The sequence below is a fragment of the Drosophila willistoni genome, assembly GCF_018902025.1.
Source record: "Drosophila willistoni isolate 14030-0811.24 chromosome 2L unlocalized genomic scaffold, UCI_dwil_1.1 Seg168, whole genome shotgun sequence".
NCBI classification, from domain to species: domain Eukaryota; kingdom Metazoa; phylum Arthropoda; class Insecta; order Diptera; family Drosophilidae; genus Drosophila; species Drosophila willistoni.
Genome location: NW_025814047.1, coordinates 4,378,849 through 4,391,750, shown reverse-complemented (window position 1 = coordinate 4,391,750; position 12,902 = coordinate 4,378,849). Strand labels below are relative to the sequence as shown.

Here is a 12,902-nt window from a genome sequence, read left to right as displayed (position 1 = left end):
AATAATAATGATAGTGCACGAACCAGAAGCGAGTAAGAAAAACATCATCAACAACAACAACAACAACAGCAGGCACAAAACTGTTGACACGGACAACGACAACAAGGATGACAGGTGGCACGTGGGGGAGGAGAAGGCTTTGGAGTAGGAAGTAAGGACCATCCCGTCGGCAATCAGGCAGTCAGCAGGCAGCGGCAACGATAAACGAGAGACAAGAGAAATGAACATAGAATAGCGATTAATGTGCCAGGAATTTTACTCTCTTTTCCTTTTTTTCCAACAGCAGCAATTGCAGGAAACAGAACGTTTTAATGTATTGCTAAGGATGCGGGTTGAAGGATTTCAAATGGATATTTTAGTTGCGCATTTTAAATAAATTGCAAAACGATGCCAGAAGTAGAATGTTTTTTCGCAAAGAGAAAGTTAATATTAAAAGGGTTTGCTCAATGTGGCATAGTTTAAGAGTAACTAAAGTGATCTAGTTAAAAAGATACATACATAGATAATTGAGGAAGAAAGGGAAAAAGGATTGTATTACTTTTCAGATGTAGAATTATTTTACCTTTTTTTCTTTTTTAATCTTATACAGTACTTTTCATATAAACTAAATGAATATTTCTTTAGTGTATTCATTTAGTTGTCACAACACAAGGAAGCTTCACAAATTTTTAAGGACTTAATCGAGGCATATTTTAAAAGAATTGAAAAAACGTGATCAGTCGAATCGAGCTAATTAAACGAGTTGAAATATATTATATGGAAGTTTTATTTTTCATTTGTTTTTGTTATCTGCTTGAAACCGGGTCAACGGCCTTTTGAGAAGATAACTTGAATGAAAGCGCTTTACTTTTTATCTTAGAAGTGTAAGTAAGTTGGTTTCATCGTTTTGGCAAAAGGTTAAAAATCTTTTAAGAACTTTAAAAGAAGCTTCACCAACACAATTATAGCATACTTTTGGTCGTTTGAAATAGATTTACTAAATATTTGTTACATTAATCAATCTTTTTGATATTTCAATGCTGACTTTTATTTAGCTTTATTTAACTTTTTTGTAGACTTTATTAAAAATAGAAACTGATGACCCAATAGTCAACATTTTTCTACATTTCAGTAAGTCGAAGCTTATGATTTGTACTTACTTCAACTCAGTCACGTTCAGATAGATGAATTCATAAATGCCAAAGTAGCAAAGGATAGAAGCCAGCATAAAGCATAATCCCAGTTGCAAAGTTTATTCATGGGTTTTAAGATTTTAATCGCCAACATTTCATATCTCGAAAGATTTATTAGTTGGAGTTAAATCTACGATTTTTGCCACGATTATTTATTGCTTTTGGCTCTTGTCGATAATCAACAGTGGCTTAAACATTGTATTGCGTTCGTGTCATATTCATAATTCATCAATTCCATTTTGTTTGCCACTTTCAATTTGTCTTTGACACGTGCAACAGTTAATTTATTTGTACGCTTTTTTTTTTTGTAATTTAATATTTAATTGACTTGTTTTGCTTTGTTGTTGCTGTGTTTTTCTTTTTATTTTTATAACTTCTGTTTTTATTTCCTTTTTTGTTTTTGGGCTGCTGCGTTGGTCAACTGATTTTCGCGCCGCTGAATTTTTCTTGTCGTTGTTGTTATATTTTTGTTTTCCATCTGAATGAAAATGAGTATGGAAATCAGAGACGAACGGCAAACTATATTAATAATTAAAAGGTGTGCACATTTAATTTGCAGCTGCTAGCGAACGAGTGTACGAGGAGAGGTTGGGTGGAATGGGGAGAGGTTGAAATATATAACAAAAATCCCAGAGCGTAATAATAAAAAATTTAACAGAAGGAACAACAAAACTCTGAACCCAAAAAGAAAAAAAAAACCGAAAAACTGATGTTATGTTGCGGTACAGAAATGAAAAGGGGTAGGGGAAAAGAAGTGACATAGGGATGGAAGCGGTGGTGGGGGAGAGTATGAGGAGGTAAGCGGATGTGAGTTAGTTGAAAATGGCTCATAAAGTTGCCGTCAGAGATGATATGATGAAAACCGAGAATCTGGGCATAAATTACAATGTGTTGGGTGGGTGGTTGTGGGTGTGCATGTGCATAGGTATGTGTGTGTGTGTTTTCAAATCCTTTTATTTTTATGACGTTACGCTAGCGGCAAACTCTCTCTCACCCAAACATATACAATACAGTCGCAATTCTGACTAAGCGCACATTAAAAATTAATCTTTTAATTACCGACAAACAGACAGAAAGCCAGACAAGCGGCCAGGCACACTGACTGCCTGACTGACTGACTGACTAATCTACAAAAAGTGGGCGGAGCAAGGTCTAAAACAATATGTTGCAGGCTATTAATTTTCTGGCTCATGTAACATATTAATTTCACAATCTTTCCTCTGAAAAACTGTGCCCCAAAAAGTATGCTATATATAAGGGTAAACTTTATTTTCTCTCAGTTTAACTTTAATTCTAAAGAAAAATCTAAATAGTTTATAGCATATTTTGTCACCCAGTTAACGCTTAAGCCAAAATTGCTTTCAATTGACCAAAAAGATGACCTCTTTGGCTATATAAATGCCTACAACTTTGCCCATAAACTTAATTGAGGAAAAATTCCACACACGCACACATTGACACACACACATACTCGATTCAAATATTCAAAGTAGCCAAACATTTTGGAATTTTATTTTAAAAGTTTTTTGGGTGTTAAAAGCTTTTTGCTTATGTCTGCCAAAAAAGTTTTTGAATAGGTTCACTCTTTTACATATGTATTAGATTCATATTCATAACTCTTATTCATCATTTAATTTATCTAATGAAATTATTTTGTTTAAAATTTTCATACCTTTTTCTTTTGTTAAATGAAAGTATAAGGCTTTCAGCAGGTAAGCCACAGAATTGGCTTTAGGCTATTTAAAATGTAAAATGTCTTTGCTGGCTTTTATACAATTTGAAGCTCCCAAATGTTACATTGGGTTTATAAATTCTATGGGATTGTAATAGAAAAGTTTAACATCTCAAATATCATAGGGGGACAAACTCTTAACCTTCTAAGCCTCGCAAGTTTTCACTCGATTGTCATATAATTTAACCAAAAAAATAAAAACTGATGATTTTTTTTCAAAATTAGTTTTCCATATGATTTAAAAAATGGTCACTATTCGGCTCGAAGCACTCTCAATTCGGTTAATTGGTTAACTGTAATTGATTTCGTATCGAATATTATATAAGTATTAATGTTAAGACATTAGATAAAGAATATTATAAAAGTATTAAAGTATTTACAATTTGAAAAATTGCTTCTTTCCGTCTAATAGATACTTTCCGATTCTCATTTATTCTATTTAATTGAGATTTATTGAATATTATAAAGCTAGTTGGCATACACTGCGTATACGTTGTGAGAAAAGCACTAAGTTTACTTTGTCGGTTAAAAGTTACTAATTCTGTCCTATATTTATATTTATATCTTATTTAACTGGAAAGTATATTTAATTAAAGTGTGTGGATAAGAATGATTTCCTAAACAAGCTTACTAATTGTTTGTGAATAACTTGATTCCATGTTTTAGCTATTTGTTATTCTTCATGAGCGTGTTTATTTCCGTGTTTTCATAGAAAACAACGTGTAAAAAATTAAAATTGTCTGCTATCTACGTCTGCCTATTCCTAACAATAGTAGTCGTCCTGGCAATATGTATCCATTCACTATTAAACCCATATTCTTTCTATTCATACATAAAAATCAGTTCATGCATAATATCTATATATGTATATGTATGTATGTACATATATAGTTCTATTTTCATCTAGTCTCCCGTAATTATGCATGGAATCACGAAATCAACTGCAACAAATGACAGCAATAGAGGAAGGAAGGAGGTTGTGTGTTTTTTTTTATAAAAGGTGCAGATAGAGCAGAGGAAAGAGGGGTGTGGAAAAGGTAGGTAGAAAGGAATATATGGAACGCATGAATGGATGGCCCAGAAATGTATGCACATAAATTTTCCCAATGCGACTGACGCGCTATGAAAATGTTGAAATTTTCAAATGCTCGCACGTATGTATGTACTGGTGTGATAGGTGGGTCGGCGGAGTGGGTTGTTTGGTTAGTTGGTTGGTTAGAGAGGTGAAGGAATTTGTAATGCAAAACAACAAATCAACTAAAAATCGTGGCTAGCAAAACAATAGCCAAAATGCAAAACCAAAAACAACACGTAAGAACAGGAAAAACAATGAAAACAAAGAGGAGAACTATAAAAATGGATTTTTTGTTTAGTTTGTTTGTCAGGTTTCTTCCTCCCTTTTCATATATATGTATAAAACTATGTTGTTTAGTTATTTGTTGTTTTCTACTTTGCGTGTTGTGTTCAAGTTTTGTGCAAAGAGCATAAACAAGAAACGCATTTGTAATGAAAATAAAATTTAACAGGCAGCAAAAACGGCAAACACAGAAGCAAAAAGGGGTAGAAAAAGGCAGCAGCAGCAGCAGCAGCAAGGACAAGTGGAAGACGCTGTCAAGTATGCAACACTTTTTGTGCACTCTAGAAAAAGAAGAAGCTAAACTTGTGTGTGTGTGTATAAGGCGTTGAAAAAGACATTTGCATGAAATATATTTATTTAGACGAAAGTGAGCCGAGAAAGATTGGTTGGGTGTGTTTTTGGGGCGTGTAAAGGACGAAGGAGGAGACATATTTATGTGGCAGGCCAAACAACAAATTGCATGCCACAAAATGGCACAACGGCCGTCATGTTAAGAAATGTGATACCTCTACACACAACAAGAAAACCATGCTACTCTAAAAACGAAAAGCAAAAAAAAAACTTTACTCAACTCCTGCCACTGCCTGCTACTGCTTCTGGGCTAGTTGTCAATGTCATAATTTGCCATAGAAAGGTCAGATATGTATGTGGCATGTGGAAAGAGAGTGTGTGAGAGAGTACGGGTGATTGCGGCAAGAAGACAAGCATCAAAAGTTGTCGATGCGCTGCTAGTTCTCTCTGCTGTCGATGTCGTTTGCCCTGGGGTTGCATAAAAGGGTCCCAGGTCCTGTTACTACTACTGGTTTTGATTCCCTATCCTGACATACCTCCCACCCACCCAAATCGCATACCATAACAACATAAACTACATCAACATTTAGGAGAAGCTCATGCTTTCATGCCACTCATGTCATGTCCTTGGCCAGGCATTGTCAACATTAACATAGCCTAAAGGCATAAAAGGCATATCCAATTGCAAAAAGACGCATGCCGATAACAAAGGCGAACAAACATTCAACAAACATTAGTGCCACGCCCCAATAAACACACACACACACACAAAATAAGAGAGAGACAGAGAAAGGCAAGAAGGTAAAAGACTGGGTCACAAGAGGATGGATGATAACCTGTTCTTTTTTTTTTTTTGCTTAGGCAAAACCTTATTTTCCACATTTAGTTGTCTGTCGTCTACTTTACTTGGTCATTAAATTTGGATTTTGCGCTGTGCATATCGACTTTACAGTTAAGTATATACCTACACGTAGGAACGAAAGGATAAAGGGGTCCTAGAAAGAAATTGTAAAAGGGAACGACGTGCTTGTTTGCATTTGGATTAAGCATTGACTGAAAATAAGTGCAAATGCTTGACAAGGATTATGATAATTAGGATAAGTTTGAACTTTACATATCCTGTCGATAGCATTAATTATCGATAAGTATGATTCGAATGATAGATCGAAGTGCACTCCAAGGAGCTAATAGATTATATTGATAATAGCTGTAGTTCAGAAGTCGTTACATTAATTATACCATACACCCATAGGGTGAAATGGTATATTAAAGTCGCCAAAATGTATGTAACAGGCAGAAGGAAGCATCTCCGACCCCACAAAGTATATATATTCTTGATCAGGATCAACAACCGAGTCGATCTAGCCATGTCCGTCCGTCTGTCCGTCTGTCCGTCCGTCCGTCTGTCCGTCTGTCCGTATGAACACCTAGATCTCGGAGACTGTAAGAGCTAGAGCCACCAAATTTAGTATGTAGACTCGTGTAGTATGTAGAGTGATCAAGTTTATTTCAAATTTTTGCCACGCCCCTTTCCGCCCCCGCAATTTAAAAAAAGCGTTTATCTCAAAAACTATTCCAGCTAGAGACACCATATTTGGTATGTATATTCGCTTAGTAAATGCACACATTTTGTATGTGTAAAAATTTTGCCACGCCCTTTTCAGCCCCCGTTATTTTAAAAACTTGATTATCTCCCGTATTTTTTTACCTTATGCAATCAAATTTGGCACACTTAAATTTAATACTAGTATCTAGCAAAATACCAAATTTGATCAAAATCGGACAAAAAACAGTCGAGTTATGCATATAAACGTTTTTCCATAAGGCCGGAGTTGGCCGTCAGCTGGTGGGGGCGCTAGGGTGCTCGTACGATTGAGTGAGCGAGATACTAAGATATGCTTGTAAAAAGCATGTGAAAATGCATTTGTTTAATAAAGTTGAAATATTTGCTTTACTGGTGTATGGTATACCTAAGTCGGCGTGACGACTTACTTACTTCATTTAAAACTAAAATCGGCGTTTGAACTTTATCATTAAAGTATCGTTATATAAGTTGTTTACAAACTATCGATAAACGCTTCAATCATTTACATACTACATGCCTTCTTTAATCTATTTGCAATCTATAAGATTTATAGCAAAAACTTTTCAAATGATTTCGTAATATTTCAATCCCATTATTGAAGGAATCACGTGTGCTAACCCACACACACGTGTGCAGCTCTCTTTTGTATGCTTTAGCTTACCATTGTGCCATTGTGCGATTCGTTTTATTTTTTTCTCTTTTTAGTATTAGTTCACAAAAAATGGGGTATATACATTTTAAACGGAACAATGCCTCAAATTGATGACACACTGTAAATTTATTAGAATACTACCTACCTGTGTATAAATTGCTTTACTAGGTAGAGTATTTAACAATTTTGCATTGGCAATTTAGAAAATTGAAGGACCTTTGGTTGGCTTCTGCAAGGCCGAAGTCAACTCTCATTGCTTTGGCTTAACCATTGTTTTGGTTTGTTTTGTTTTGCTTCGTTTCTACTTCTCTCTTTCGGTTTGTTGTGGTTGCAATTGTTAGAAAAACGTTTTTAGGGTTTTGGTCAAAGTAAACTGAAAGTGGGGTAGGATATTTGAGGCTGGATTGTGACGAGGTTATATAGAACGAAGTGGGTTACATGGTCATTGATGGCATTTGCGGGAACAACATCCTCTGATCCCTCTCTTAGTAAAAAGCAGCTTTATATATGCCTTTGTAATATGGAAACATTTGCATTGCAAAAAGAAACATTGTTTGACAATACAAAAGCATGCAGATCTATGAAACGTTTTGTTTGGAATATTGCTACTATTAGCAATGTCCTTTCCTCTCTGTTTGTCTATGTTTATGTCGGATTTGGATTAGTTGCCACTGACTTTTTATCATTTCTTTTTAACTTTAGAAAGTCTTAACAGTTGAGTTTCCATTTTGTCTCAAAGATTCATGAAAATTTATTCACATTTCAACACAAACTTTACTAATGGTCTTTAAATGATGAAATCAATTAGTTTTGGTTAGCTTACTTAAAACTAAACGATATCTTTAGTTTTTTTTATTATGTGTTAGAATGATAAAACTGAATTTTTCTTAAATAGAATTAAATATTTCTTTATAAGAAATCTCTGAAATTTACTCCCTAATGTATGCAAAAGAAAATTTATAGTCCAAAAATACTTCACATTGCGTAAATTCTATGTAGATAATTGAAAATAGTTCAAATATTCCTTTTAGTTTTTAGAAAACGAACTCTTTAATTATCTAGGGGCAGATTTCTTAATTTCTTTATCGCCTTACACTTTAAGGTTATTTTAATGCTTATACCCAAAATATAATAACAATTTACTTAACGTTTCTTTTCTTCTCTTCTCATTTTAGGTAAGTGTTTCCACCTTTTGATTATCCATCCACATTGTATACACAAGTGCGTGAGTGAACCCAAAAACCGTATCTAATAACTTTATTTAGTTAAAATCAAGCGTAAATCATGAGGCAGGCAGCAGGTAGACTCCATCAAGTACTTGTCCATTTCAATCTGTTGAAAATCCCGAAACATCAAAGTCACATCATATAATCACACACACATACAAACACAGGAATAGAATCCCAAAATACAGACACAACAAATAATAAAAAAAAAAAAAACACAACTAACTCAATAAATCACTAGAAAATTTGCCCAAAAAAAAGCAAAGAAAATAAAAAAGAAAATGTTTAGGTTCCCCAATGGAGAATTCAAACAACAATCACAAAAACTTTTGGCATAAGATGAGGAAGGAAACAGGAAAGGAACTTGCAAAGGAATTCCCCCGATAATAATCATAATAAAAATGAAGCAAGCGATAAAGCATAAAACCAAATTACATACAACTAAGGTCTACACTTGACGTTCCGCCATAAACAGTTTTTCTTTCCTTCTTTTTTTTTTCAAAGAAAAACTTACCAAAAGAAAAATATGCCATCCAGCTAAAATATGTTTTTGGCCAGACCATTTTATGAGGCACGTAACGGACATTTTTTTTTTTTTTTTGCTCTCAAACTTTTCTCATAAACTCAATGGGCTTATGTGTAATTTTCTTAGCACTTGTCGGTTTCTCGTTTCCTATTTTTTTGGGGTTAAATTTTTCAAGTGTTGATCTATACAGAGGGAGCCACTTGCACAAATAAATTATGCGAAGTTTTTTTTTTTTTCACTGTAAATTCCCAAAAAATTTGAAGAAAATTCATTAAGTTGTCAAATGCATGTCAACACAATACAAATTTTTGACACAGACATGACATTTCCACTGCGCACAAATGACACTACCAAGTGTTGGCACCGCACAGAACGAAAGAAAGAGATAGCTACATAAATTGACAGAACGAAAGAGATAGAGAAAGAGACAGAGAAAGCAAATATTATTGAGATTTTGTTGGCATTTACCTCCTCCTTTAAGTTATAAAGTGAAATTCTTTGATTGCGGCGGCACATGGAATATACTTACCTTGTGTCTGTATGTGTGTGTGACATCAAATAAAATGTCAACCAGAGACAACCACAAGAAAAGGAAGAAAAAAACCAACTGATTGGCGTATAAGATTTGCATTTGTGTAAGAAGCTAAGCTGGGGAATAATATCTGTGAGGGATACCTGGGGTACAAAACATTTTTAACTCAGACACGAAATTTTGGTTTAAAATTCCAACTTCAATTCCTTTCATCTACTGCTTCTTCTCTCGGTGATAGAATGCAAATTTCAAATATTTGACTTAATAGTTGCTTTTACCACTAAACTAATGCAAGGCAAATAAACGAAAACTTCGTGTTCCAACTTATCTCTCAAATTGTTGTATTTCTCACAATACCCAACGTTTGCAATCGGAACGTTTAATACACATTCCCGAAATGGAGTCCTTTCGAACATATCCACTTCGGCAGGCGCATCCTTTTGTGCATTTTAGAATTGGACATTTGCGTATAACCAGAGAAGTCATACAAATTCTTGGACAAGATGGGACACATTCAACCTTTACATCATTCTTACTGCACACTGCAAAAAAAATATGAAGATTGAAGATAAATATTATTAAAAACTAAAATACATTGTTGAAATTACCATCCAAAAGTGGGATGTTTCTTAAAGCTGAGGAATTGAAAACTTCTAGTAAAAGCATTAACCATATTGAAATCTTCATGATCGAATGTTGAATGTTTTTCTTTGACTTTCTGTCTATAACTCAATGGATTGGTTATGGTCAAAATTTGATTTGGCATGGCTAATTAGCATATAAATGAAAAAATGTTTAGTTTTTCTTGTTACCCTTTGTATTGATATTAAAGCAAAATCTACAAGTAAAAGTATTGTTTTGATTTAAGTCGTTTTTGGCTAGCTTTAAATATTCAATTGACTTAGGCAAAAGAGTAAAAGGCATAAATCGAACTGACAATTAAATACGATTAAGTTTTAATGTTTTAGATTGTTTAAAGGTTGAAGGTTTTAAGCCAATCACTTAAAATAGAAATATTACCATACAAATTTCGACAAAAATAATTATGGGAGAACCATATTTGTGCATCAATTCCGGCAAAATCAAATAAATCTATGGATTTTGGTCATAATTTGTTCAATAATTCCTGTTGAAAATGGCTTATAGTTATCTTAATTGGAATTCGTAGGAAATTTAAATTACATTCCATTGAAAACAACAGAAACAACGGTATTTAAGCTCCTGTTCATGGGCACAAATTGATTTTCGTTTACAACGCATTGATAAGTAGTTTAAAGATCCGTCTGCTGCCAGCCAGAGCTCTCTTTTGACCATTACCACAAAGCCTCTTATTTAAATACCAGAACCCAGTTTCATTCAGTTCAGTCATCGATGAACAAATTAACCAAATCAGCTGAGAAGCACAAACACACAGGGAGAGAGAGAGAGAGATAGATGGAGAGAGAAAGGAAACAAAGGAAGGCTTAAACAATAGTGGCCACAAAATAAAAATTAAAAACTTTTTTCCAAAAATAATTCTGCTAATTAAAGCATATATAGTAGGATAGTAAATCAAACTAATAAACGTTTTAACGTTACGCATACGCCATGTGATTTGATTTTGCATATTAAATTTTCCACTGTAATTAACTGCAAAGATTATAATTAAAATTTCGATTTGGTATGTGAATTGAGGCAAATTGGATATAACTCTATGGGTGTGTGTGTGTCTGTGTGTGTCTGTGTGTGTTCATCATTGTTCCAACTCCATCTCCGGTTCATATGTCAGCAGATTGGAATGGTATAAAATTGAAATGGGTATGCAAAAGTGGAAGAAACATACAATGGACGACATTTGCCATTGTTATCATCTATCTACTATCCAGACCATATATATAAGTATGTATATATAGTTAGGTGGTCATAGCGACCATCATGTGATCATTATGTGTGAATGATGTGCCAGAGGAAAGAGTGTGGTGGTGCGGGGGGCAGGGCTCACTAGTCGTGGTTTTAATTATGCCCGTAGAATGTGCACCAAACTAACAATAGGAATTGCCTTACAATGTACGTATGTTGTATATACAAATGTTTGGTTGCCGATGCAACTGATTGAAATAAACGATGCATACGGAAATTTCGAAAAATACTCATTAACAAAATAACATAGAAACTAGAAAATGTGTTCTACCCATATATATTTTAGTTCATCAATTTTCAAGTCTAACAGTCAAGTTTAACAGAGCATGTAAATTGTTACCTACATAAATGCTCACAAAGGTATAAATGATTTCAAATGGTTAAAAATAAAAACGAAACCGGATGTTTAGTTTAAAAGTACTCGACTTATTAAAAATTAGTTGCTCTCGCACTGAGACGAACTGTCATCTATAATGGGGTATTAAAGAGATGACCCAGACTAATATAGAACTTTACCAATTCAACTAAATAAGTCAATGTAATTGTAAAAGCAGCTATAATAATTCTCTTAGTTGTGTGTTCAAACATCATTACTGTAAATTTTCTCATTATTTTTAAATACAATTCCACTCGTCCCCGATGTTATGTCATATATCTTAACCAGCTCCAGGGGAAAGAGACATGAAATCTTCTATGATAACCTTTTATGGTACAGTCTATCAACCTTGACAAGAGCCAGAAGGATTGTTCTGGAAAAAAAATTTATGGAAGTAAGTGCAAAGGCCAAGAAAGGCAGATACCTTTAAAATTTAATGCCTACTAATAATTCAAGTGCCTTTTGGGGGTATATAATATATATGTATATGTTACCATAAAGTGCGTTTAAATATGCTAACGCACAATTAATAGAAGGTGCCATAAATATTGCATATAGGCAACGTAAATCAGCAGTCCCCCAGATATATAGAGAACAAAGAAGCGATGGTGGTGAGGGTTAGTGGTAGGGATGGAATGGCTTATATACCCCTTGGAAACTATAACGAAGCAAGGAAAAACGCACAAAGACTGATTATGCAAACAATTAATCTTTGAAATGTTTATTACCACACGGCTCACACAAACACACAGAGGGACACACACACAAATACATACACATACGCACACACAATGCCATTAGTTAGGACTCCCGTGGGAAGAGTTTGTCTTTATTCAGATAATTTACGTGCTTTGACCAAAGAAAAGCGTCTACAAATTGGTATCTTTGGCTTGATTATATTTGATTGTTGTCCTCAGCCAACACGAGCCTTTCCTTTTCAGTCCGGCTCTCTCCCTCTCTCTCTCTCTCTCTCTCTGTCTCTCTTCGTTTTCTGGTGTTTGGGTGGAATCAATTTGTAAGTGGCTTTTTGGTCCTTGCCTTGTCTGTCTTGATCATGCTCTCAATGTGCAAGCCGGAAGCATGCCATTTTACAATCACATTACCCAGGAAGTTGAATGACAGTTCTCTTCTTCTGCAAATTCTTGGCTTTTGGCCGGATATGAAAGTCACGACAATTGTTGAAAGAAAAGGCAACCGTTAGTCAGCAGAGCCAGCTAACTTGACCGCAGCATTAAGGCAACATTTATTTCTCGGCAAAAGAACAAAACTCACATCCAACAAAACAAAAAAACGAAAGAGAAAGAAAAAAAGAAAACGTGCAAAACTTTTGCTGCCGAATTTTCTTTTTTTTTTTTTTTGTGCAACAATGCAACACAAATTGCAGTCCAACCGCAAAGGCAAGCGCGGTTTACTTCACACAGAAGAGATGGTAGCTAGGTGGGATGGGTGGTGGAGGCGGTGGGTAGAGTACAAATGACCGAGTGGTCAGTTGACCACAGTTCACAATAGTTGACCAGTGCAATATTTTGACTTGGTCAGCTGAAAAAGACGAAA

At 34.6% G+C, this 12,902-nt stretch overlaps 1 protein-coding gene and 1 long non-coding RNA gene across 15 annotated transcripts in view; one reads left to right on the top strand and one right to left on the bottom strand.

The window, feature by feature from the left end:
- Window positions 1–12,902, top strand: part of LOC6640790 (heterogeneous nuclear ribonucleoprotein L) — a 146,011-nt gene that overhangs the window by 49,366 nt on the left and 83,743 nt on the right. The gene's annotated exons all lie outside the window — the stretch shown is intronic.
- LOC111518411 lies at window positions 9,391–9,774 on the bottom strand. Its single transcript, XR_002723959.2, has 2 exons — window positions 9,682–9,774; window positions 9,391–9,615 (listed from the first exon to the last, which is right to left on the bottom strand). It is a non-coding gene; the product is annotated as an uncharacterized LOC111518411 (long non-coding RNA).